This window comes from Suncus etruscus, chromosome 15 (genome assembly GCF_024139225.1).
Source record: "Suncus etruscus isolate mSunEtr1 chromosome 15, mSunEtr1.pri.cur, whole genome shotgun sequence".
In the NCBI taxonomy this organism is placed as follows: Eukaryota; Metazoa; Chordata; class Mammalia; order Eulipotyphla; family Soricidae; genus Suncus; species Suncus etruscus.
The window spans coordinates 64,005,995-64,031,828 of NC_064862.1; the positions used below are offsets into that span (position 1 = coordinate 64,005,995).

Here is a 25,834-nt window from a genome sequence, read left to right on the forward strand (position 1 = left end):
AGTCTTGTCACAATATCCCACCATTGCTTTCTGGCATTGAGCGTTTCTGGTGACAGGTCTGCTGTAAATCTCAGGTAAGCTTGCTTGAACATGATTTCCCCTTTTGATCTTGCTGTTTTCAGAATTCTGTCTCTATCTGTGGGATTTGTCATTGTGACTAGGATGTGTCTTGGGGTGGTTTTTCTGGGGTCTCTTTTGGTTGGTACTCTTCGGGCATGCAGGATTTGATCACATATATTCTTTAGCTCTGGAAGTTTCTCTTTAATGATGTTCTTGACCATTGATTCTTCCTGGAAATTTTCTTCCTGGGTCTCTGGGACTCCAATGATTCTTAAGTTGTTTCTGTTATTCTTATCATAGACTTCTATTTTCGTCTGTTCCCATTCTTTGACTAATTTTTCCATTGTCTGCTCATTTGCTTTAAGTTTTTTGTCCAATCTCTCCTGCTGTATGGAATTGTTATGTATCTCATCTTCCACAGCACCAAGTCTATTCTCAGCTTCTGATACCCTGTCCCAGAGCTTATCCATTTTGTCATTCACTTCGTTTACTGACTTTTTCAGTCCTGTTAGTTGACATGTTATTTCAGTTTGGAGTTTTGTCATTTCTGCCTTCATATTTTCTTGGTTCTTATTAGTGTTCTGTTCAACTCGATCCATGGTTTCTTGGAGTCTGTTGAGCACCTTCCATATTGCTAGTCTAAAGTCCTTATCGGAGAGGTTGATTAGTTGTTCAGTCATTATCTGGTCCTCAGAATTGTCATCTTCATTCTCTATGTCTGATGCTGGCCTGCGTTGTTTCCCCATTGTCACACTTGTATTGTGGGTTTTTCTACGTGTTGTGGTGGTATTCATTGTCTATATGATGCAGGCAGCACACTCCTCTGGCTCCTCCCTTTCTGGATGGGCTGACTTGCCTCTAAGGGAGGGGAGTCCTCCGTGGATGAAGCCTCACACTGGGTCAAATCTTAGGCCCGAGCATGCAACAGAGAAGACAGTCCAGAGAGAAATGTTTGCTTCTGTGATATAGCGCCGTTCTTAGTGTGATTTTTCCTTCTTGTTGCAATGGAGTTCTTTCCTTAGAAAGAGTGCACGGCCGCGTAGCGAAGCGGAGCGGCCGTGCTCCTCTGAGCCTCTTTTTGCCCCACTCGCAAGAGTTTCACGCAAGAGGACAGTAGACAGACATAGACAGGTCACACTCACAGTCTTTCACAGCTGAGCCCCACTGGGCCGGTGTACTTTCGCGGATTTTCCCCGCCTGGTGTCACACACAGGGAGCCAGCTTTTGCAAAGGATAGCCGGTTTTTATGCTCTGAAGTCCCTCCCTGAAAATGGCGTCTGGGCGAGCGAGGTTTCTGGAGGCTCTTTTTGCCCCACTCGCAAGAGTTTCACGCAAGAGGACAGTAGACAGACATAGACAGGTCACACTCACAGTCTTTCACAGCTGAGCCCCACTGGGCCGGTGTACTTTCGCGGATTTTCCCTGCCTGGTGTCACACACAGGGAGCCAGCTTTTGCAAAGGATAGCCGGTTTTTATGCTCTGAAGTCCCTCCCTGAAAATGGCGTCTGGGCGAGCGAGGTTTCTGGAGGCTCTTTTTGCCCCACTCGCAAGAGTTTCACGCAAGAGGACAGTAGACAGACATAGACAGGTCACACTCACAGTCTTTCACAGCTGAGCCCCACTGGGCCGGTGTACTTTCGCGGATTTTCCCCGCCTGGTGTCACACACAGGGAGCCAGCTTTTGCAAAGGATAGCCGGTTTTTATGCTCTGAAGTTCCTCCCTGAAAATGGCGTCTGGGCGAGCGAGGTTTCTGGAGGCTCTTTTTGCCCCACTCGCAAGAGTTTCACGCAAGAGGACAGTAGACAGACATAGACAGGTCACACTCACAGTCTTTCACAGCTGAGCCCCACTGGGCCGGTGTACTTTCGCGGATTTTCCCCGCCTGGTGTCACACACAGGGAGCCAGCTTTTGCAAAGGATAGCCGGTTTTTATGCTCTGGATGGCCAATTTTCAACAAGCTTTACACAGAGGGGACCAGTTACTCTAGCAGCCTGGGGTTAAAGGAGGAGGATACTGGGAACTGGGGTAGAGGGAGGACAACACTGGTGGTGGGATGCACTTGATACAATGCCCCTATGTACCACAAATATTACTGTGAAAGATTTGTAATTTACATTGATCACAATAAATATTCTTTATAAAAAATTGCTGGGAGAATGAGAGTCAAGAGGTTTTACCTTTCTAAAATCTTGCTAGAATACAGATCAATAAAATTTGTCTAAATAGTTTTTCAGGAAGTTTGGACTCATGACAAATTTACCTAATTAATTTGAATGTTGCTCCTGATCCTGCCAGAGCCCTGCTTTATATAGGAGATACAGTAGAAGGACCATTTTTGAAGACAGAAAAGAATTTTGTGAACAGTTCGTCCCTATAGAGTTTACAAACAGTATGAATTCTAGGTCACAGACACTAAAGTAGGTCTCCTTTTCAACATCTGTCAATGTAGAGGACCATCTTTTTGTCTTATTAGAGATATAGTTCAAGAAAAATATTTTTTTAATAATTTATTATTTTAAGCACTATGGTTACAAAAATTCTTCATAATTGGCTTTCAGTCATTGGATGTACACTCCCATTAACCAGTGTAACTTTCCCATCACCAAAGTTTCCCCATTTTTTTCTTCCCCTACCTTGTCTGTCTTTTGTACAGGCATTTTATTTCAATTTCTCATTCTCATTGTCATGGAAGTTCAGTGCAGTTATTTCTACAACTGCACTCATTAATCTTCATGGTATGCTTCATATAATGGTCTGGTCCTTCTGATCTTTGTTTGTATTGTCACTATGTATTATTATTAACATATTTTCTTTTATTTTTATTTTTCCTACAGGTAAGTGAAATTATTCTTCATCTATCTCCCTCTGACTTATTTCACTTAGTATATTAATCTTTAGGTTCATCCATGTAAAGGCAAATTTCATTACTTCATTTTTCCTACCAGTTGCACAGTACTTCATTGTGTAGATGTATCACAGTTTCATTAGTTTACCATCTCTTGTTGGGCACTTGGATTGTTTTAGATTCTGGTTATTGAAACTAGCACTTCAATAAACATAGAAGTGCAGGGGGCATTTGTTTTATTGTATTTTGATGTTTCTAGGGTATATCCCTGATAGTGGTATTGCTGGATAATATGGGAGCACAATTTCCAGTGTTTTGAGGAATATTCATATAGTTTTCCAGAAAGTCTGGAATAAACAGCATGTCACAGCAATGAATGAATGTTCCTTTCTCCCCACATCCATGACAGCACTGCTGGGTCTTGTTCTTTGAGAAATGTGCCATTCTCTGTGGTATACGTTGATACCTCATTGTTGTTTTAATTTGCATTTTGCTCATGATTAGTGATGTGAACCATTTTTTCATGTGCCTTTTGGCCATCTATATTTCTTCTTTGAGGAAATATCTATTCTTTTGTTCTTCCCATTTTTGGATGGGGTTAGACATTTTTCTTGTTAAGTCTGTTAGTACCTTGGATCATTTAGATACTAGCCCCTTATCTGATAGGTATTGGGTAAATAGGTCCTCTGATGTTGTGTATGGCCTTTGTGTCCTAGTCACTGTTTCCTTCGAATTGCAGAAGCTTGAGAAAAACAAAAGTCTTTCCTCTAAAATCAGGCATCATGCAAGGCTGCCCATTTTGCCACTCCTATTCAATATATTTCTGGACATGCTTGCCATAGCAGTTAGAAAAGCAAAAGATATCATCAAAAGAGCATCCAGAAAGGAAATGAAGAAGTCAAGCTCTCACTGTTTGCTGATGACATGATATTATATTTAGAAAATCCTAGACTCTTCCAAAAAACTTCAAGAAACAATAGAAGTGTGTATAACAGACTGTAAAATATAAGTCTGTATAATAAAAGTCTGTAGAATATAAGTCTGGATAACAGTTTAAGACTACAAATTAGCACAAAAATCAATGGCCTTATCTATACAATTAAAGATAGAGAAGAAATAAACATGAAAAATCAATTTACAGTAGTACCACTAAAGATCAAATACCTTGGAGTCAACTTAAATAAAAATGTGAAGGACATATTCAAAGAAAACTATAAATACTGCTTCAAGGGAAAAAAAAGTCACAAGGAAATGGAGACATATACCTGTTCAGGGGTTGGGAGGATTAACATAATTTAAATGGCAATATTCCCCCAAAGTATTGTATAGATTTAATGCAATCCCTCTAAGATATTCATGACGTTCTTCAAAGAAGTTGATAAAAACACACCTTAAATTCATTTTGAACATTAAATGCCCACAAATAGCTAAAGCAACTCTTAGAAGAAAGAAGATGGAAATGCATCACTTTCCCCGACTTTACATTGTACTACAAAGCAACAGTTATTAAAACCACATGGTTTCAGAATAAAAACAAATCCTCACATCAACGTAATAGATGTGAGTATTCAAAGAATGACCCCCAAATATACAACAAATTAGTCTTTGATAAAGGATCAAGAAATGCAAAATGGAGCAAAGAAAGCCTCTTCAACAAATGGTGTTGGGAAAATTTGTCAGCCTCATGCAAAAATGCGAACTGAGATCTCTATCTAACACCATGTACAAGGGTCAAATAAAAAAGGATTAAAGGCCCTGATATCAGACATGAAAATATAAGGTACATAGACAAAAAATGTAGGAAAAACATTCCATATATTGAGACTAAAGGCATCTTCAAGGAGGAAACCCCATTGTCCAAACAAGTGGAAGGAGAGATAAACAAGAGAGAAAGATTCTCTGTAGCTTCTATCCTATACCAAACAAATATTCCCTTTGGCTCTCAGCCATGAAGGAAAATGGAATTGTCATAATTTAAAACTTGTAAGATTTCATTTTCATTAAAGAATAAAATATTCTTATGGATGAGCAAGAGATTAAAGAGTGAGTTGGGTGTTTGCCTTCCACACAGCCAACCTTGTTTCAATCCTGAGCAAACCCTATAGTTTCCCAAAGACCACCAGAGTGATGTTTGAGTTGAGCCAGTCATGAGCACTGCAGGTGTGACCCCATCCTCAAAACCAAACCAAAGAATGTAGTTTCGTGGAAATATTACATAGTTTCTCAGTATCTTAAATCTCTTTTTTAAGTTTCTTTATTTAAACATCAATGTTTACAAGGCAAGATTTTTTCTCATACAGTTGAGTTTTTTTCATAGCTACAAAGTTATTCATGATCTGAGTTTCAGTGAGATAGTGTACAACACCCTTAACCAGTGCACAATTCCCTTCACCAAGGCCCCTAGTTTCATTCCCCCTTCTTCCACTGCCTTCATTCAGGTGGCACTAACTGGATGGAGCTGCCATTTGACTATATCAGTTAAATAGAATGTTCTCCAACTTGATAAGGTTACCAAATATTCCTGTTATGTCACACTCACCTGCTACTCCCTGCTCACTGCAACTACTGTTGACATTGTTATGTAAATACCTGATCTAGGCCAACACCCCAGGAGGAAATGGGATTTTCGATGCTTCCCTTTCCTAACATTTTGTCCAACATTTACCACCAATATGCGCTACTTTAAAAGAAGAAATCCAGGCTCCAATGTTATTTTACACATAATTAAGCGAAGAAGCACTGGGTTAATCTTTAAAATAATTAATTGAACACTCAAGTGTAAAGTACCTGTATTAGTGGTTAAAGAATAATAGGAAGGCAAATAATAGAGAAATGATTCGACTCTTTTTGTTTTTGTTTGTTTGTTTTGGTTTGGTTTTTGGTTTTTCGGGTCACATCCGTTTTATACTCAGGGGTTCCTCCTGGCTAAGCGCTCAGAAATTGCCCCTAGCTTGGGGGGACCATATGGGACGCCGGGGGATCGAACTGCGGTCCCAATCTGTCCTTGGCTAGCCCTTGCAAGGCAGACACCTTACCTCTAGCGCCACTCGCCGGCCCCAACTCTTTTTTATAGACTTAGTTGTATATCCCCTTAAAATCCCATGTAATGGTGTCTGAACTCCCAGGCTTCATCAATATATATAGTAATATTTGGAAAAAGGATCTTTTTTATTTTATGTTTTGTTTACACCAGCTACTCATGCCTTGGTGTTTAGGATTCACTCTGGCAATGAATAAAGGATCATACACTTCTGTGGCTCAACCTCAAGATCCAACATGCATGTGTTCTAGCTCCTTAATTGATCTCCCTGGTCCTGGATGGAAGATGTTTGAAGAAGAAACTTAGAAGAGAACTTCCAATCTGACTGTGTTTCCATATGAAAAGACATGCAGAAGGGCAGATCAAGTGAACAACCATCCCTCTGCCCAGTGGTTTCAGAGGGAGGGAGAAGGAGATAAAAATTCACTGGCCAGAGGTGGATAGCATATTACGGGTTCAAAGAAGATAAACAGAAAATAGACACAAAGCAGACAGCATTTTTTCCAGCAAGTCAGCAGGCATTGTTCTAGTCACTTTGGGGGGACACTCCTCTCAATAATTCAAGCTTCTCCTTTTATCCACCATAATAGGGGAATATGTCCAAGGTAGTGCCCAGGGGCATGTCCAGGTTCAACACTATTTAGAGTGGGGGTAGACAAGGAGCATGTCTAAGTCCAACTACCATAACAGAAGGAATAGAAACTCTCATAGAACCCAGAGATTCCAGTTCTTGGCATCTACAAAAGCATTTACATATAAATAAGTTTACATATTTACATATAAATAAGTTTTTGTACTAATTACAGCACTCAATATAATAGTCAGGATATGGAAGTCAAAAAAATATCAAAGACAAATAAATGGATCAATAAGTGGTACAAATATACAATGAATGATGTTATATGTGAAGAACAGAGAGACAAAGGAACTGGGTAGTAGTAAATGATCACAGATACTTGACCTTAAATTTCTAAATAAAAATACCAAGAAGTGTGGGTAGGGAATGAAAACTATATTACCACTGACATGGAGACAGTGGGATAATATTGTGTGTCTTTGATGTTGGCGAGCTGCCATTAATTTGAACACGAGAATTTTAACACTAATGTAATTATCATACCAAGCCAAAATAAAAATAACAAATAAATAAAGAGAGCCTATGAAAAATACTTAAAGGACAAATTCTAAAGTGCTTTCAAATGTCTTGAAATCACTTTAACCCAGTGACTTTTGAAAGCCCAGATTTAAATGGACTTTAATTGACTTAAATTCCCAGGTACACAATGCCTTGGAGAGTCCACAACTCTCAGATCTGAAAAAGTTTTTTTAAGATGCAATAAACATATCCTCAGAAGAGAATCTTTGGGCCGGGTAGGTGGCGCTGGAGGTAAGGTGTCTGCCTTGCAAGCGCTAGCCAAGGAAGGACCGCGGTTCGATCCCCCGGCGTCCCATATGGTCCCCCCAAGCCAGGGGCGATTTCTGAGCACATAGCCAGGAGTAACCCCTGAGCGTCAAACGGGTGTGGCCCAAAAACCAAAAAAAAAAAAAAAAAAAAAAAAGAAGAGAATCTTTGAGGATTGTGAGTTCAGTTTCTACAGTCTGGGTAGTCTTGGCCACTGTCTTTGCCTCTGAACTTGACCACACAGCAATGGTGCCTACTATCTGTCTGTCTTCCCACAAGAATTAGCAAAGAATAATCAGTATCCGATTTTTAGTCAGCACCATCTTCAATTCACAAGTGTTAAATTCTCTTTACCTCTTAACAAATTCTAAACTTAACCCCTCAAATAGATATTAAATTTTCTTATATTGAAGTCAATTTCATTATATAATGTAAGCAATTTTTTTCATAGGCTGGTATAAATAAAGACATTTTATAAGTGTCTTTAAAATACTCACTTCTGAATAACTCTGGCACCTTTCTTCTCCAAATGCCTTGCATTCAGAGTATCTAACCACTTTTATCACTTTTCTAACTATATCACAGGTATATCCCACATATCCACCTCAATTCTCAACCAAGAAAAAAAGGATTTCAGAGATATTAAACAGTAAGGCCAAGGCCAAATTCATGAGGGCAATTAAACTTGAGTTTAGGCCATTTGCTGTTAATTTCAAATCTCTTCATGTATTTTATTACCCTAGACAGCTATACACACACATGCAGAGACATGGACAACACATGCAGAAGTTGTCATTTACTTCCATCTTACCTGGTGTTTTAGAAAAATAGTTGATCTAGGTCTTGAATGATTCGAGAAAACAGAACTTTGTATCTTCAGTTTAAAGTTCCAGGGAAGTGCACAATACAGAGCTTGGCTCTCAACTATAGGTGAAGTATAAACTTGATGAAAATCAGTTGATCCAGAAGTGGGAGGAGTTGTTAAGGTGCAGTGGTTAAGAAAGCAATCACAGGCTTCTGGATAGATACAGAAAATAAATATGCATAAAAAGTAACCACCAAATTCTTGGAAGGTGATTTGTGATTTAAACAGGTAACTTCAACAGAGACTTCCTTTAGTTATCTGTGGCTAACCTGATCCATTCTCCCAGCATTCTACCTCCACTGTCTTCATTTGAATGTGAGTCAGAGAGATAGTAGAATAGTTTGGAGACTTGCTTTGCCTGTGGGTTTTAACCCTGGTATGCTGGATGGTCCCCCAAGTGATGCTAGGATTAATTCCAAGTGCAGGGCCAGTAGTAACCTCTGAGCATCTGTGGGCATAACCTCAAAACAAAACAAAACAAAAATGGAGCAAAAAGTTGGAAGCAAATGCTATGTTTTGTGTCAGGAACGATAGGCTTTCACTACCAATTTTTAGCTCTTCTTGACATTCCTTTAGATGTTCCTCTCTGCCTCAGTTTTCTTATTTATGAAACGAAAATTACATCAATGTAGTCTTTGTGCATGTCTTGTTTTATCAAACAATTTGAGTAAAAAACATTATTTTATGTAGCTATTGTTAGTCAGCAATGGTTTCTTAAGAAAACGTTTTCTAAATCAAAACACTGTAGACTTTGTTGAGCACTGAAGTTTTTTTGTACACAATAAGATATATGCTTTATATACTTTTAAAACAAATAAACATTTACAACCATAAGGCCACCTGATAATGTAAATATTTCCATCTAAAGATATCACCCATTTTGTACACACTGGATGACACCAACCATGTTCTGACACCCTGCCCTCTCTGGAATGGGGGTTTGTGCAAGCCAGACAGTGTGAGCTAGCCTTCCAATTATCTCCCCACCATGTCCTGAACCCCCCCAAACATGTCTTGAACAAAGTGCCAATCCATTAAAAGAGCAGGAGGGAATTGGTGGTCTGACTGTTCTCAAGAATATGTGACAATCCATCCAGGAGACAATACTATCCAAGATTGATCTTACCAATTATTATAAAGGGCATAAGGAAATTGTGAGTTGAGGTTTTAAAGTCTAAAAAGACAGCCCCTTACTCAAGGCTGAGGTCCATTTCCTCCTAAAGGGGACAGCCCTGACCAGTATGCTTCAGGTACTCAAGGCTGGCCAGACTTGTCATTTGTGCATAATAAAATCCTTTAATACAAAGTTTATTGCCTTATGTATTCTTTTGGATATGATACCCTAGTACCACCCATAAAATGGTTTCACAAAACAATACAACCATGCAGTTATAGAGTTTGATAGATTTAATTTTCTCTTTGTTTTAAGGTGTTCAGGCTCAGACACAGCTTATTTTATATTCTTTAGTATATTTATTGTTTCCTTTTTTACACATAATAGTTTACAAATTGTTTCAGGCATTCACTCTTTCATCAGAAATCCCTCCACCAATGTGACTTTCCCTCCACCATATACCTAGTTTCATTTATCCCCCCAACACTACTCCCCTACAGAGCAAACTTATTTGTTTTATACTGTTTCTTACAAGAAAGTTGTTAGTAGAATTCTCAAAAAAGAAGTCAATAAACAAAATTTTGTGAAAATTGTTATATCGCACAACTATGTTATTAAAGTCACTTAGGACTTACTGAACTGTTTGTTGTTAGTTGAGTTGTTTTGTATTACTATTTTTGCTTTTGAACTTAGTGGCTATGATACTACTTTGTCATTCATTGGCTGTGCTCCTACTGGACTGTCACTCTGGGGAAATTTGTAGATTTCTGTGGTTGCTTATGCAATTCCTCACTCCAGCAGATCCAGGATCTATAGAACTGAGATAATTCTCAGTTTGGTTCCCATCTAAGAAATGTCAGAGTTTTCAGTCTGAAGACCCATGTAACTATGAGTTTTGTGGACCTCATGTCTCTTCTGAGATCAGTTGTGCAGCCACAAAGCTGGGCTGTTTATATGGTGTAGGCTGTGGAGTGTGAGTGAAGCTCTGTGGATTTATTTTATTTATTTATTTATTTTCGTTAAATATTTATTTATGCAGCATGATTAGAAACATGTTTGTAGCGGGATTCAATCACAAAAAGAGTACATCCTCCTTTCACCAGTGCAACTTTTGCAGCACCAATGCCCCCTATCTCCTTTCTTCACCATCCCCCTGATTGTCTTTGATATAGGCATTCTATTTGTCTCACTCACTACCATTACAATGATACTTATTGGTATAATTATTGTTCTAACTGCGCTCACCAACAATTGTGGTAAGTGACACAGTCATTTCTTTTATTTTTTAATTCAAATTGCCTTTTATATTTAAAAATGAAGTTTTTTATTGAATATTTTTATTTGAACACTGTCTTTACAAACATAGTTGTAGTCTGTTTCAGACATAACAAGAACACCCCCTTTGGCTGTGCAACCTTCCCATCAACAATGCCCCCATTTCTTTCCTCCTCACATGCCCCTGCCTGTGTTTGAGACAGGCTTTCTACATCCCTCACTCACTGACATTGTTATGATAGTTCTCAGCATATTGATTTCTCTAACTGCACTCACAACTCTTTGTGGTGGACTTCATGAAGATTTATTTTAAATATTTGTTCATCTACTTAGAAGAATGTTTTGGGGCAAGTTCTGTGCTTGTTTAATCTTTGTGTTTTTTCTCATTTGTCAAATGAGAATTATTAATAAATTTGATCCAAAGGTCACAGAATGAATTGCACAATGTAAAGTTTTTACAACTTGAACCAGAATAGGCATTATTACCCAGTAAGAGAAAACACAGGAATCTAAGGAATAAAATTTGAAACTTTAGAATCACAAGACATTGGCATCTTTGTACTGATTCCTCTGAAAAACAAGTTTGGGTTCTTATGTGCTGCCCACAGAGTGGAAATTTGGTAATTTACCAATCTGGAAACTACCCTGCCTATGAATTGTAACAAAAGGTATTGGCAAAATGTGTTTCAATTGCCTTTAATTATAACACAGTTGATCCATTATATTGGATAATTAACTTGCTTTTGGGGGGTTGCAGCCTGAGGTTCTGCGGGGTTAGTCCTGCTCTGCATTCAGGAATCTCTCCTGGTGATAATTGAATCCTCATTGAAGCTGTCTACATATTTCTGAATAAATGGCTGAGTCATTGGCGCCCCCTGGTGAACAGAATAGCAACGTTTCGCCTTTCCTTTTCTGTCAGTCTTTTTTTTTTTTTAATTTTTTATTTTTAATTATGAAAACAAAGATGCAAAGGAAGAGGACAAGGTAAAGTTACAGTGGAAGGACAATCACCCATAACATAATTCTCAGAAGTCCCCTTGCTGATATCTTAACTTTGAAATTGCAGCCAAAGAACATTAAGATAAATAAGACAGGATCCATGTACAATTACTTTGTCCCTCAAGTCCCCAGATTGTAACACATTATAATATTTCTTAATAGCACACAAGGTGATCTAAAGCCATAAAACATACGTAACTCCTTAAACATTACAGGCATAGTAGTTTTTTACATTTCCATGTACATGCATATTAGCTTAAGTTAACCTCAAATTTTAAGTGGGTTCTTTTTAAGGATTAGAGAAAAGGGAGCACACTAAAAATGGTGTTAGAGTGGCAATTGTTGTTTGCATAGGCCCACCAAAATATGAGGGACATGGAAAGGAATAACCTTGGCCTAAATACAAAGAAACCCGATCCCTGAAGTTTCCTGGCACAAGACCAACTCTAGGCTCCAGGCAAGCTAGATCGTCCAATCCAAAACATTGTCTGTAGTGTAGTATTGGTTCTTTATACTGGAATGGTAAAGGGGTACATCCTCAGAATGACAAGTGTGCCACACATTTCAGATGCAATTCAACCTAAGAAACTCAGATGTTGACTATTATCTTCTCCAGAAGGACTTAATAAAAATAGATACCAGTTAGTCTCATTTTGGATTTAGAGAGAGGGCACTTACTACCTCCTAAGCAATCCAGAACATGGGCAAAAGATATTATTGCTAGCTAACCACAGTTGTCCAAGCATGAGCTGCCATCTTGCCACGAGCCTCACTATTCCTAGATAGTTAATGAAGTCCCGTGGAATCATTTGACTGTTTCTATCCCCATTGGGTGCTCTTTATTTCTGTCCTTGAGTTCACAGGTGACCAGGCTCAGGAAGAATGGCTAGTTCTAAAAACCAGGCAATGAGTAAGTCAGTACCACAGTGATGGGGTTCCAAAGGCTTTTTCCAGAGCTACACACATGAAGGGTAGATGGTCTGAGAACTCATCACAGGTGACCGAATTTAAGCCAAGAGGATCCTCTGGAGTGTCCTAGGCACCTCCTTCTTTGCTAAATCAGGGCCCATCTTCTGCACTCTTTCTCTATCCCAAGGATACACATCTTTTCCAAGACATTAGAAAGGAGCCCTGAGCAGAATTGCTGGGATATGATCCATATTCATGCATGGCTTTTCTGTTCTGGTGGTGCTGCAGGACTCTTAATTCCCCATATAATAGAATTGAGTCTAAAGGTGGACAGAGCACTCACTCTTCTGCCACAGGAGACCCAAATCAGACTCACAGACTTCAAATCTTAGAGTAAAGTACTTTACTCACCAATCCTTACTACCTCCTTTATGATGACATTATTGTCCTTCCTTTCAACTTCCTTTTGGTCCTGTTCTTTTCTTTCTCCAAATCTTTTCCTAAAATATGATATATTTTCCTCTAGCTTCAATCATTCAATCTTTAAGTTCCCCCCTCCCTCCCTTTCTTCCTTCCATCTTTCCTTCCATCCTTCTTTCCTTCCTTTCGTCCTTCCCTCCCTCCCTCCTTCCCTCCATTATCTTTGTAACCATGAATTGTTACTTCTAGGTTTATTTGCTTAATGCTTACTTTTACCATGATATTGTTACAAAGGTTGAGTGGAATTATGACTCAGATATTTGTTCCCATGTGTTATGCCTCAGGTTCCATTTTTGCCACCATATGATTCTTCCAGCACCACTGTATGTGTTCATGGTATCTTGTAAACAACTCAACTGGAGCCTTTGGTTATTCACTGTGCCATTAAGACTGAGTAGCATTATAAAAGTGGTGTCCATCAATGGAATGGATTAAGATTATTATAAGGTGTTGACATACAGAATCAAATACTTATATACTCTTAAAATGGGCTTGCTCCTCAAGACATTGTCCTCACTGAATACATATTGAGCTCATTTATTTCTTTGCCTAGTCCCACTTTGAAGAAGTCTGTGTTTGCTCTTGAAAACACACATTTCCTCTTTCTTCCTTCACAACTTTTGAAATAACTTTGAATATAACATTATGTACTTCAAGAAACAAAGAGTGGGGACAATTTCTGCCATTTGCAACAAAGATGTTTCAGGTTAGATAATCTAAAACCACTTTCACTCATGAGCTATTTTTGCTAAAAAAACAAAAGGTGATGTGTGTTGCTGGAAGCATCACAGATCCAACAGTACTGTTACATTTTGCTTTTTCATTATCAGAAATCTTTGACAGTTTCCAAGTTTTACTCTACTCCACAAAACTAAATAGCCATGATCCACTGTTGGAGATGCTAGGCTCTAAAGAACATAGGTTTGGGACAAAAGTTATATAAAAAGAAATAACCAACAAACCAAATACACACAAAAAATCACGAAGAATATAACTCCTATATGGAAAATTATAAAGAACAAAAGGTTTTGTATAGCCTAAGAAAAATGGGCTAAAACTTAAAGACAGCTAACTGAGGAAAGAATAGATATAAATATCAACATAAAATAAAGGATTGATATCCAGGATATATAAAGATCAACAACAAATAAATCACAAATATAAAAGCAGAAATGAACAAACATTTCTTTGACGAAGTGTAATAAGAATTGATAGACATAAAATGTTTATTAGCACTTAATATTCAGGAAATACCTATATCAACACAATGAGATATCATCTTCCTTTAGTAAGGAAGACATATATCAACCATACTGAAAATAATCTCTATTGGAACAATGTTGTGATGAAAAAAGAAATTTCATCCTCTGCTGGTAAGAAGATTATCTGGGCCAAGCAGTATAGAAAACCATATAGAGGGTTCTCTTAACTCTGAATTAGGTTGCAATCTGACCCAGTTATCCCATATTATTTATGTATCTATCCCCAGGAGAGAAAAATATTCATTCCAAAAGACATGTGTATAGCATTATTCATTGAAGCAATCAGTAGCATAGCTAAGATTTAGAATCAACCTAGATGAGTTGATCATGAAGATATTGGTAAATATATAACAATGGAGTACTATACTGATATAAGAAATGATGAAACTATGTCTTTTATAACATCATATATGAACTTGGAACATATCATGTTAAAAGAAGAAATAAATACAACATAGTTACACTTATATGTGGTATTTAGAATAACTGGTGAGGGAATGTAATGGTTTAAGGATGGTTCCTATATCACCCTTGATCCCAAAGTAGAGTGATAGAAACAATGAAATAGAATGGAGGGTAGAGTGAGGAACACAGATAAAGAATAACAGAAAGGAAAAACCGGAAAGCCTTTGCAAAAGCTGGCTCCATGTGTGTGACATCAGGCGGGGAAAATCCACGAAAGTACGCCTGCCCAGTGGGGCCCAACTGTGAAAAACTGTAAGTGCGACCTGTATATGTCTGTATACTGTCCTCTTGAATGAAACTCTTGCGAGTGGGGCAAAAAGAGACTCCAGCGGAGCACGGCCGCTCCACTGCTCTACGTGGCCGTGCACTCTTTCTAAGGAAAGAACACCATTGCAACAAGAAGAAAAAATCACACTAAGAACGGCGCTATATCAAAGAAGCAAATATTTCTCTCCAAACTGTCTTCTCTGTTGCATGCTCGGGCCTAAGATTTGACCCAGTGTGAGGCTTCATCCATGGAGGACTTCTCTCCCTTAGAGGCAAGTCAGCCCATCCAGAAAGGGAGGAGCCAGAGGAGTGTGCTGCCTGCATCATATAGACAATGAATAACACCACAACATGCAGAAAAACCCACAATACAAGTGTGACAATGGGGAAACAACGCAGGCCAGCATCAGACATAGAGAATGAAGATGACAATTCTGAGGACCAGATAATGACCAACCAACTAATCAACCTCTCAGACAAGGACTTTAGACTAGCAATATGGAAGATGCTCAAAGAACTCAAAGAAACCATGGATCGAGTTGAACAGAACACTAATAAGAACCAAGAAAATATGAAGACAGAAATCACAAAACTCCAAACTGAAATAACATGTCAACTAACAGGACTGAAAAAGTCAGTAAACGAAGTGAATGACAAAATGGATAAGCTCTGGGACAGGGTATCAGAAGCTGAGAAAAGACTTGGTGCTGTGGAAGATGAGATACATAACAATTCCATACAGCAGGAGAGATTGGACAAAAACTTAAAGCAAATGAGCAGACAATGGAAAAATTAGTCAAAGAATGGGAACAGATAAAAATAGAAGTCTATGATAAGATCTACAGAAACAACTTAAGAATCATTGGAGTCCCAGAGACCCAGGAAGAAAATTTCCAGGAAGAATAAACGGTCAAGATCATCATTAAAGAGAAACTTCCAGAGCTAAGGAATATATATGATCAAATCCTGCATGCCCGAAGAGTACCAACCAAAAGAGACCCCAGAAAAACCACCCCAAGACACATCCTAGTCACAATGACAAATCCCACAGATAGAGACAGAATTCTGAAAACAGCAAGATCAAAAGGGGAAATCACGTTCAAGCAAGCTTCCCTGAGATTTACAGCAGACCTGTCACCAGAAACACGCAATGCCAGAAAACAGTGGTGGGATATTGTGACAAGACTGAATGAAATGAATGCTTCACCCAGAATACTATACCCAGCAAAACTCACTTTCCGGTTTGACGGAAGAATACATGGTTTCACAGACAAAAAACAGCTCAGAAACTTCACAGACACACAATCAGTCTTAAGAGAAAAACTGAAAGATCTAATCTAAGACAAGACTACCCAAAAGACACACCAAATTTCGAAATAAAGATGGCGTTAAATCCCAGGACAATTCTTTCTCTCAACGTCAATGGACTAAATGCACCAGTCAAGAGACACAGAGTGGCTAAATGGATCAAAAAACTCAATCCAACCTTCTGCTGCCTACAAGAAACGCACCTGAATAGTCAGAACAAACATAGACTCAAAATAAAAGGCTGGAGAAAAATTATCCAAGCAAACACCACCCATAAAAAAGCTGGAGTGGCCATACTAATATCAGATAATGCAAACTTTATACTCAGGAAGGTTGTAAGGGACAAAGATGGACATTTTATATTAATCAAGGGGTACGTAGAGCAGGAAGAATTCACTCTCCTAAACATATATGCACCGAATGAGGGGCCAGCAAAATATTTAATACAACTGTTGACAAATCTGAAAAATAATATCAACAACAACACAATAATTGTGGGGGATCTTAACACGACTTTGTCAACACTGGATAGGTCAACCAGACTGAAACCCAACAAGAATATACTAGACCTGAGGAGAGAAATGGAAGAAAGAGGCCTAGTGGATATATATATAGGTCACTCCATCCCCAGAAACCTGGATACACATTCTTCTCCAATGTACATGGGACATTCTCCAGGATAGACTACATGCTGGCACATAGAACATACCTCCATAAGATCAAGAGGATAGTAATTTTACAGACTACCTTCGCTGACCCCAAGGCTCTGAAATTATTTGTGAACTCCAAAGGGACTCAGAAGAAACACTTTAACCTGGAAGTTAAACAGCCTCATGCTCAATAACCAGTGGGTCCAAGATGAAATCAAGGAGGAAATCAAAAGGTTCCTGGAAACAAATGACAATAAAGACACAAACTATCAGAACTTATGGGACACAGCAAAAGCAGTACTGAGAGGAAAATTTATAGCTTTGCAAGCACACATCAGGAAGGAAGAAGGAGCTTACCTGAGTAGCTTAATGACACAGCTAATAGAACTAGAAAAGGCTCAACAAAAGGACCCAAGAATAGGAAGACAGAAGGAAATAACAAAGCTGAGAGCAGAAATCAACGAAGTGGAAACTCAAAAAACAATCTGAAAGATCAACGAAAGCAGAAGTTGGTTCTTTGAAAAAAGAAACAAGATTGATAGACCACTGGCAAACCTAACAAAGAAAGAGAGAGAGAGAAACTTGATAACTCGTATCAGGAATGAAAAAGGAGAGATCACTACTGATATGACAGAGATTCAAAGGGTAATCAGAAACTATTTTGAAAAACTCTAAGCCACTAAAAAATGAGAACCTGGAAGAAATGGATAAATTCTTGGACTCTTATAATCTTCCATGGTTGAAGGAAGAGGATGTAGCATATCTAAACACACCGTTCTCCATTGATGAAATTAAAACAGTAATCAAATGTCTGCCGAAAAACAAAAGCCCAGGTCCAGATGGATTCACTAATAAATTCTATCAAACTTTCCAAGAGGAACTACTGCCAATCTTGGCAAGACTCTTTCATGAAATTGAACAAACAGAAACACTTCCAAATAGCTTGTATGAAGCCAACATCACCTTGATACCTAAACCAGACAGAGATGCTACAAAAAAGGAAAAATACAGACCAATATCGCTGATGAATGCAGATGCAAAGATCCTCAACAAAATCCTGGCAAATAGGATTCAATGCCTCATTAAGAAGATCATCCACTACGATCAAGTAGGTTTCATCCCAGGAATGCAAGGCTGGTTTAACATCCATAAATCTATCAACATAATACACAACATCAGTAACAAGAAAAAGAAAAACCACATGATGATATCAATAGATGCAGAGAAAGCATTTGATAAGGTCCAACACCCATTCTTGATCAAAACTCTCAGCAAGATGGGAATGGAGGGAACCTTTCTCAATATAGTGAAGGCCATCTACCACAAGCCAGTGGCAAATATTATCCTCAATGGAGAAAAACTGAAAGCCTTCCCTCTAAATTCTGGCACAAGGCAAGGCTGTCCTCTCTCACCACTCCTATTCAACATAGCACTGGAAGTACTTGCTATAGCGATTAGGCAAGAAAAGGATATCAAGGGAATCCAGATAGGAAAGGAAGAAGTCAAGCTCTCACTGTTTGCAGATGACATGATACTCTACTTAGAAAACCCTAAAGACTCTATCAAAAAGCTTCTAGAAACAATAGACTCATATAGCAAGGTGGCAGGCTACAAATTTAACACACAAAAATCAATGGCCTTTCTATACACCAATAGTAATAAGGATGAAATGGACATTAAGAAAACAACCCCATTCACAATAGTGCCACACAAACTCAAATATCTTGGAATCAACTTGACTAAATATGTGAAGGACCTATACAAAGAAAACTATAAATCTCTGCTCCAAGAAATAAGAGAGGACACACGGAAATGGAAACGCATACCCTGCTCATGGATTGGCAGGATTAACATCATCAAAATGACAATACTCCCACGGCATTATACAGATTTAATGGCATCCCTCTAAAGATACCCATGACATTCTTCAAAGAAGTGGATCAGACACTTTTGAAATTCATTTGGAACAATAAACACCCTCGAATAGCTAAAGCAATCATTGGGAAAAAGAATATGGGAGGAATTACTTTCCCCAACTTTAAACTTTACTACAAAGCAATAGTTATCAAAACAGCATGGTATTGGAATAAGGACAGGTCCTCAGATCAGTGGAATAGGCTTGAATACTCAGAAAATGTTCCCCAAACATACAAACACCTAATTTTTGATAAAGGAGCAGGAAATCCTAATTGGAGCAGGGAAAGCCTCTTCAACAAGTGGTGTTGGCACAATTGGATAGCCACTTGCAAAAAATTGAACTTAGACCCCCAGCTAACATCATGTACGAAGGTAAAATCCAAATGGATTAAAGACCTCGATATCAGCCCCAAAACCATAAGATATATAGAACAGCACATAGGCAAAACACTCCAGGACATTACAGGCATCTTCAAGGAGGAAACTGCACTCTCCAAGCAAGTGAAAGCAGAGATTAACAGATGAGAATATATTAAGCTGAGAAGCTTCTGCACCTCAAAGGAAATAGTGCCCAGGATACAAGAGCCACCCACTGAGTGGGAGAAACTATTCACCCAATACCCATCAGATAAGGGGCTCATCTCCAAAATATACAAGGCACTGACAGAACTTTACAAGAAGAAAACATCTAACCCCATCAAAAAATGGGGAGAAGAAATGAACAGACACTTTGACAAAGAAGAAATACACATGTCCAAAAGACACATGAAAATTGCTCCACATCACTAATCATCAGAGAGATGCAAATCAAAATAACGATGAGATACCACCTCACACCCCAGAGAATGGCACACATCACAAAGAATGAGAATAAACAGTGTTGGCGGGGATGTGGAGAGAAAGGAACTCTTATCCACTGCTGGTGGGAATGCCGTCTAGTTCAACCTTTATGGAAAGCGATATGGAGATTCCTTCAAAAACTGCAAATCGAGCTCCCATACGATCCAGCTATACCACTCCTAGGAATATACCCTAGGAACACAAAAATAGAATACAAAAACCCCTTCCTTACACCTATATTCATTGCAGCTCTATTTACCATAGCAAGACTCTGGAAACAACCAAGATGCCCTTCAACAGACGAATGGCTAAAGAAACTGTGGTACATATACACAATGGAATATTATGCAGTTGTCAGAAGAGATGAAGTCATGAAATTTTCCTATACATGGATGTACACGGAATCTATTATGCTGAGTGAAATAAGTCAGAGAGAGAGAGAAAAATGCAGAATGGTCTCACTCATCTATGGGTTTTAAGATAAATGAAAGACACCCTTGTAATAATAATTTTCAGACACAAAAGAGAAAAGAGCTGGAAGTTCCAGCTCACCACAGGAAGCTCACCACAAATAGTGATGAGTTTAGTTAGAGAAATATCTACATTTTGAACTGTCCTAATAACGAGAATGTATGAGGAAAATGGAGAGCCTGTCTAGAGTACAGGCGGGGGTCGGGTGGGGAGGAGGGAGACTTGGGACATTGGTGATGGGAATGTTGCACTGGTGATGGGTGGTGTTCTTTACATGACTGAAACCCAAACACAATCATGTATGTAATTAAGGTGTTTAAATAAATTTAAAAAAATTATATTAAATAATAAAAAAAGAATAACAGAAACATGTATCAAGGGAACATGAGTACATCAGTTGTGTTAATAAATGATAGAGCTCAATCAAAACCACAGTGTCAACAAAACTGAAATTATGGAACTGAAACTTTAATAATTGAACTTAGAAAGGTGCCTGTCAAGGTGTTAGGCAGGCAATTCATTGGGGGAAAATAGCAGGAGGGAACTTGTGAATAGTGGTGGAGGGAACTTGACATTAGCATTGAGATTGGTGCTAGAAACATTCCCTAAATGTTTCCATAACCAAGCTAAAAATTTAACTATGAATAACTGAGTAAATCATGGTACTTTAATCAAGATAAATTCAAAATACATAAGTAAACATTTGATAAGTCATTGACCAGCCTTAAAGAGAAAAATGATCAAAATACTAAAAGATGTCATCAGCAAGAGAATGTATGGTATCAACAATGGAATACCTGGTTCCCACTAAAAAATTGAGAATCCAAATAACTAAAAGGAAGGATATATAAAAGAAACAGATAAGAGAAAACAGCCAGGGGTTTTGGGCACATTGGCTTGCAGAGATGCTGTATAACAATATATATGTGGGGTCTCAGCCAGAGCACATCTGGCAGGGCAATTGTTTTGTACACTGCCTACTTGGGTTCAGTCCCAGGCATCCCAAAATGTACCCACAGCCTGTCAAGAGTGATTCCTGAGTGTAGAACCAGGAGTAAATCTTGAGTGCAGATGGGTGTGGTCCCAAAGCACTAAATAACCAAACAAATAAAAAATGACCAATATTTAAAACATCCCTGTCATGGATGCAGGTTGGTCAGGAGGAATGGAAACTGGGGAGCTGGTAGTAAGTCCTCTAAATTTACATAATTTAAACTCACTCATGAGTAGATTGGTATCTCGGTTTCAATTTAAATAAACAACAAACAGAAAAACTCAACACATGAATGGAACTTGGAAGATAGCATGTAAAATGAAGTAAGCCAGAAGAGGAAATAAACACAGGATGGTGTCACTTATATATGGTATTTAGAATAACTGGTTGAGGGAATGCAATGGTTTAAGAAGGGGACCTATATTACAATTGATAATAAACCTTTTACAATTGATAACAAACTTCATTATATATTATCATTAAAATGACATATAAATTAAAATATTTAGCACCCTAATCTGGAAGATGCCACATCCCTCCTTTTACTGTTTAGACATCTCTTCACTTGAGAAGCCTTATTTCTTAAATGTGTCTTGTTTTTCCCCAAATAGCTACTCTGCTTCTACCTCTCTTCTCTTGAAAATCTATGATGATGAAAAAATATGTGTGATGACAGAAATTTAGCATCCCAAGGAAGGGTGGGAATATTTTCTTGTGAAGAGTCTAACTTCATTTTAACTTGAGAACTATGGTTCATTGAAAATCCAAGGGAGCAGGGGTCAACTTCCAGGCTGTGTAAGTCAAGTTGTTCTCAGGCATAGCATGACAAGTCCAGAGTTATGTTGGCAGGACCTTAAGATCTTTGGCCATGCTGGGCTCGTGCACACTCTGCTATTCTTGCCTCCACCATCCACATCTTCACAAGAATCAGTCAAGAGCTGTGAATCCATTCCATAGAAGCTAATTCCTCTAAGGTGAAGGCTTTTATTTACACCTCCCTGTGCACATACTAGTGCAATATGACTAGTAACATGTCCAGAAAATAAGTTTTTGAAGGTCTTTCATTGTTGAATTTCAATGGATCTCTTCAATACTGACATATATTGTGCATATTGGAGAGAAAATCTCTGAATGCCATTTGGAGGGGGTAATTACCAGAAATCACCTGCCCTCTGTGTATCATCTCTCCCTACTCTTTACCTTGCTCTTGTAGTGCCAGGTCTCCAAGCTCTCATGCATTTTCAGGAGGTACAAACAGAGAATGTACCTTTTACCCTCTACCACCAATTTCATCCCTGGGCTTTTTGTAGGTGCAGGATCCCTTGTTTCCTAACTAAAAGCAACAAATTGGCAGCTTACTGGAACAGTTTTGAGTATTCAGGTGGTCATTGTGTGAATCTCTGGGTCTGCTCAATGATCTAAGTATTCTGTGAACTTTGTTAGTTTTGGCTATAAAGTTGTCATATTGTCGAATGTGTGTGGGTCTTTTTTTTGAGCGTGCTTGTGTGTATGTGTGTGTGCTTACAGATGGGAGTGAAAAAATTTCAGGTTACTTCATTCCTGAAAAGTATAACCTGCTTTTCTGCATAAGCAGAGCAGATGCCACACAGGCTTCAGGGTAAAAATCTTTCTCTGGAGAAGACCTTGCTTATATGTGATCATTTATCTAATGTTCATCAGAGTGACAATGAGCTTGAGTGGTAGGGTTTGAAGCAATTGTTTTAGAATAAGAATTAACCCAGTAAGCTGAACCAAATTACCTTGCAGACACTTTAGTCTCATCTCTGTTTCTTCCAGGCAACAGGACTCTGAAAGACTCATAGTTTCTGGTACCTAATATTGCAACCTGATAAAGTCCTATATGTGATGGTTGAAAGCATATCAGAAATGAGTGTAAGGAAGACTTTCCTTTCAAGGAAAGGTCCTAAGGTTTATCAGCCAAATGACAGAACATTCTTTGGAGAACCACCCATCAGTGAGTTCTCAACCAAAGCCAAATCATGGCAGTGAGGACAGATTTTTCCTCTTGTCAAGACCTAATGGAGACAGAATTTAATTCTCTGTTGACCACACATCCTTGTGGCTACAATAACTACCCATCATAGACATAGCCTGTCCCAGTCATGCAAAGAATACTGAGAGTTCATGGCTTCATAGAAACCAATAGTAGTCATATTTCTTCCCATATCCTTAACTCTGCCTATTAAAGGGCAGAGTAAAGGATCTCATCATGAGAACCCAGAGATTGTCAGCCCAAAATATTTAAGATCATGTGCACTGGAATGATAGTAGTTTGGGGACTCGCCTTGCATATGTCCAACTCAGGTTTGATCTCCAGCTCTACATAGAGTCCCTGAGTCCTGCCAGGAGGTATCCCTGAGCGCAGTCAGAAGTAACATCTGAATCCTCCCAGGTGGGGCCCCAAATCAAGAACAGAAATAAAGAGCTAAAACACTGAGCCAGAGACATAAATGTAAGAATTTTATTATTCAAGACAAGTGTCATGAGAAGTCAACCCTTCAAATTCACCTTAGGCATTATCCAGAGACATGTTTCAGTCATTTTCATTGTTCTTGGAAGGAAAAAAAAGCATAGTTTAATGTGAGCTTATGTTTCCTATTTGCATCTGAATTTTCATAAAGTATCTGGAGACCCTGAAGTACGTTTAATATGTGGCTTTGATCGGTGATGAAAGCAATTACTTCACAGCTAACATATAAATATATAAACTGAGATGGTATCCGTTAACCTTTATATATGATCTGGTATGATCTAAATTTATTTTCTTAAATAATACCATTTCAAAAACCAAGAGAGCAAACCCCTGGGAATGAAGGGTTCTATCATTAGACTTATTTCATATATTTTCAAGAACAAGTTTGGATGATCTGTCAGAGAGATTTTCTTTCAAACAAAAATGCTGGAGTGCTCCGGATGTCCAATCATTTATAAAGATCCACTTCTATGGCAATAACCATGTACTCACACAATGACATCAGCTGATACAGGGGAGCTACAGAGAGAAAGGGTTGAGACATGCAGACTGATATCCAAGTATGGATACTGACTGAGGAATTAGGAGACCTGAAAGGGCACAAGAGAGGAGCCCCTGAGAACTTCAAATTGCCTTTAGGTTGAAGGGCTAGATTGACAATTTGTTATTGTGTCTCCAACTTTAATTCTAGAGTCATATTATCACAATGAACTGAGCCCTCAAATACTTCTCAAAAAAAATAAATTAATAGACACAACCTAAATGATATTCATTCCCAACTCAGAGTATACAGATTACAGTACTAATTACCTATTTAAGATCAATTTTTGTAGAAAAAAATTGGGGAGTTTGTGCCACACTGGCAGCATAATGGAGTTAGTCCTGGCTCTATGTTCAGACAATGCTCCTGGCAGGGTAGGAGAACCATATGAGATACCAGAGATTGAACCTGGTGCATCCCTGGTTGGCAGCAGGCAAGGCAAAATGTCCTACTGCTATTCTATCACTAACCTCTAAATTTTTAATATTTTAAATTGACTTTCATTGATTTTTTGATTAAAATTTTAATTTTAAAAATTAATTTTCTTATTTTTAAAAATCAATAATACATTGAAATCCCAATAAGAATTTAAGGAAATAATGGGATTTTGATGAGGATAAATGTATAATCTATTATGTATCAAGGACAGTCCTATTAGGGACATTACATATCATTACTTTCCAAGACCAAGTTATGAGTCCACAGAGAAAGTCTTCCAATTATGTTGAATCAATTCAACACATACTGAGTCATTCCTCCTTTATTCCACAACTTCTTGTTCATTCCTCTGAGAGTCACATATTTCTTGTTTTCAGGAGTCCATTCCTGGTACAACAGGTCCTGTGCTATCAATTAATGGTCCTGTCTCATAGTATAAATTACCTGAAACCCCACAGACAGAATTGTGTGTCATCCACTAGGATGCCCAGTTGATAATCTGTGTACACGCTAATGCAGAACTGCTTTTTCTACTTCTTGGAATAATTCTATTGACCTCACTACTAGAGACACCGACTGAAAATATCATTTGCAGGAACAGACAAGGGCAGAGTGAGGTAGAATTGTACTTTCCCCAGGTGATATTTATACAAGTTTACTGTTGAGCCACACAGTCAACAGTTTGAACACAAATGGATTCTGGAAGTTTCAGGCAAGTAGAAACTTGAGAACATGACAGTCTTTGCAAGTTCCAAGATATGGGTTTGCACTTTGAAAGGTAAAATCAGAGTGAAGAAATTCTTGGACCACAAAAACTAGAGATATTGTCGAAGAGTAGATAACTGATATAGCTGATAGAAAAAATTCTTACCAGGTTATCATCCAATGATGATTTCTTCTATTTGTTAGCTAATTTGACAGAAGAATCATTGTCTGGGAACAAAGATAACAATTAGTAGGAAGCACTTTAACTGGTATCTGCAGAAAGAAAAAAATTTAAAAAATCCTTTGTATCTTATTCACAATCTTACACTTCTCCACAACATTCACACTTGACTCATTCAATAGAGCAAAGATTTCTACATGGGTGTCACATGACCACACACATACAGGAGGACCCAGATTTTGTTTTCACTTTACTCTCATCCTAGGTATGACACATAAAGAAAATGTGCCTGCAATAAAATAAGTTAAC

General features: G+C 38.3%; 2 protein-coding genes across 3 annotated transcripts in view; both read right to left on the minus strand.

Annotated features, from left to right (window-relative positions):
* Window positions 1–8,202, minus strand: part of LOC126031288 (acyl-coenzyme A synthetase ACSM1, mitochondrial-like) — a 136,351-nt gene extending 128,149 nt beyond the window's left edge. The window contains exon 1 of the mRNA XM_049789586.1: window positions 8,162–8,202. The gene's annotated coding sequence lies outside the window, so the exon portion shown is untranslated. The remainder of the gene's footprint in view (window positions 1–8,161) is intronic.
* Window positions 1–8,202, minus strand: part of LOC126031225 (acyl-coenzyme A synthetase ACSM1, mitochondrial-like) — a 47,419-nt gene extending 39,217 nt beyond the window's left edge. For both annotated transcript variants that reach the window (XM_049789517.1, XM_049789516.1), the window contains exon 1: window positions 8,162–8,202. The gene's annotated coding sequence lies outside the window, so the exon portion shown is untranslated. The remainder of the gene's footprint in view (window positions 1–8,161) is intronic.
* Window positions 8,203–25,834: the final 17,632 nt, after the last annotated feature.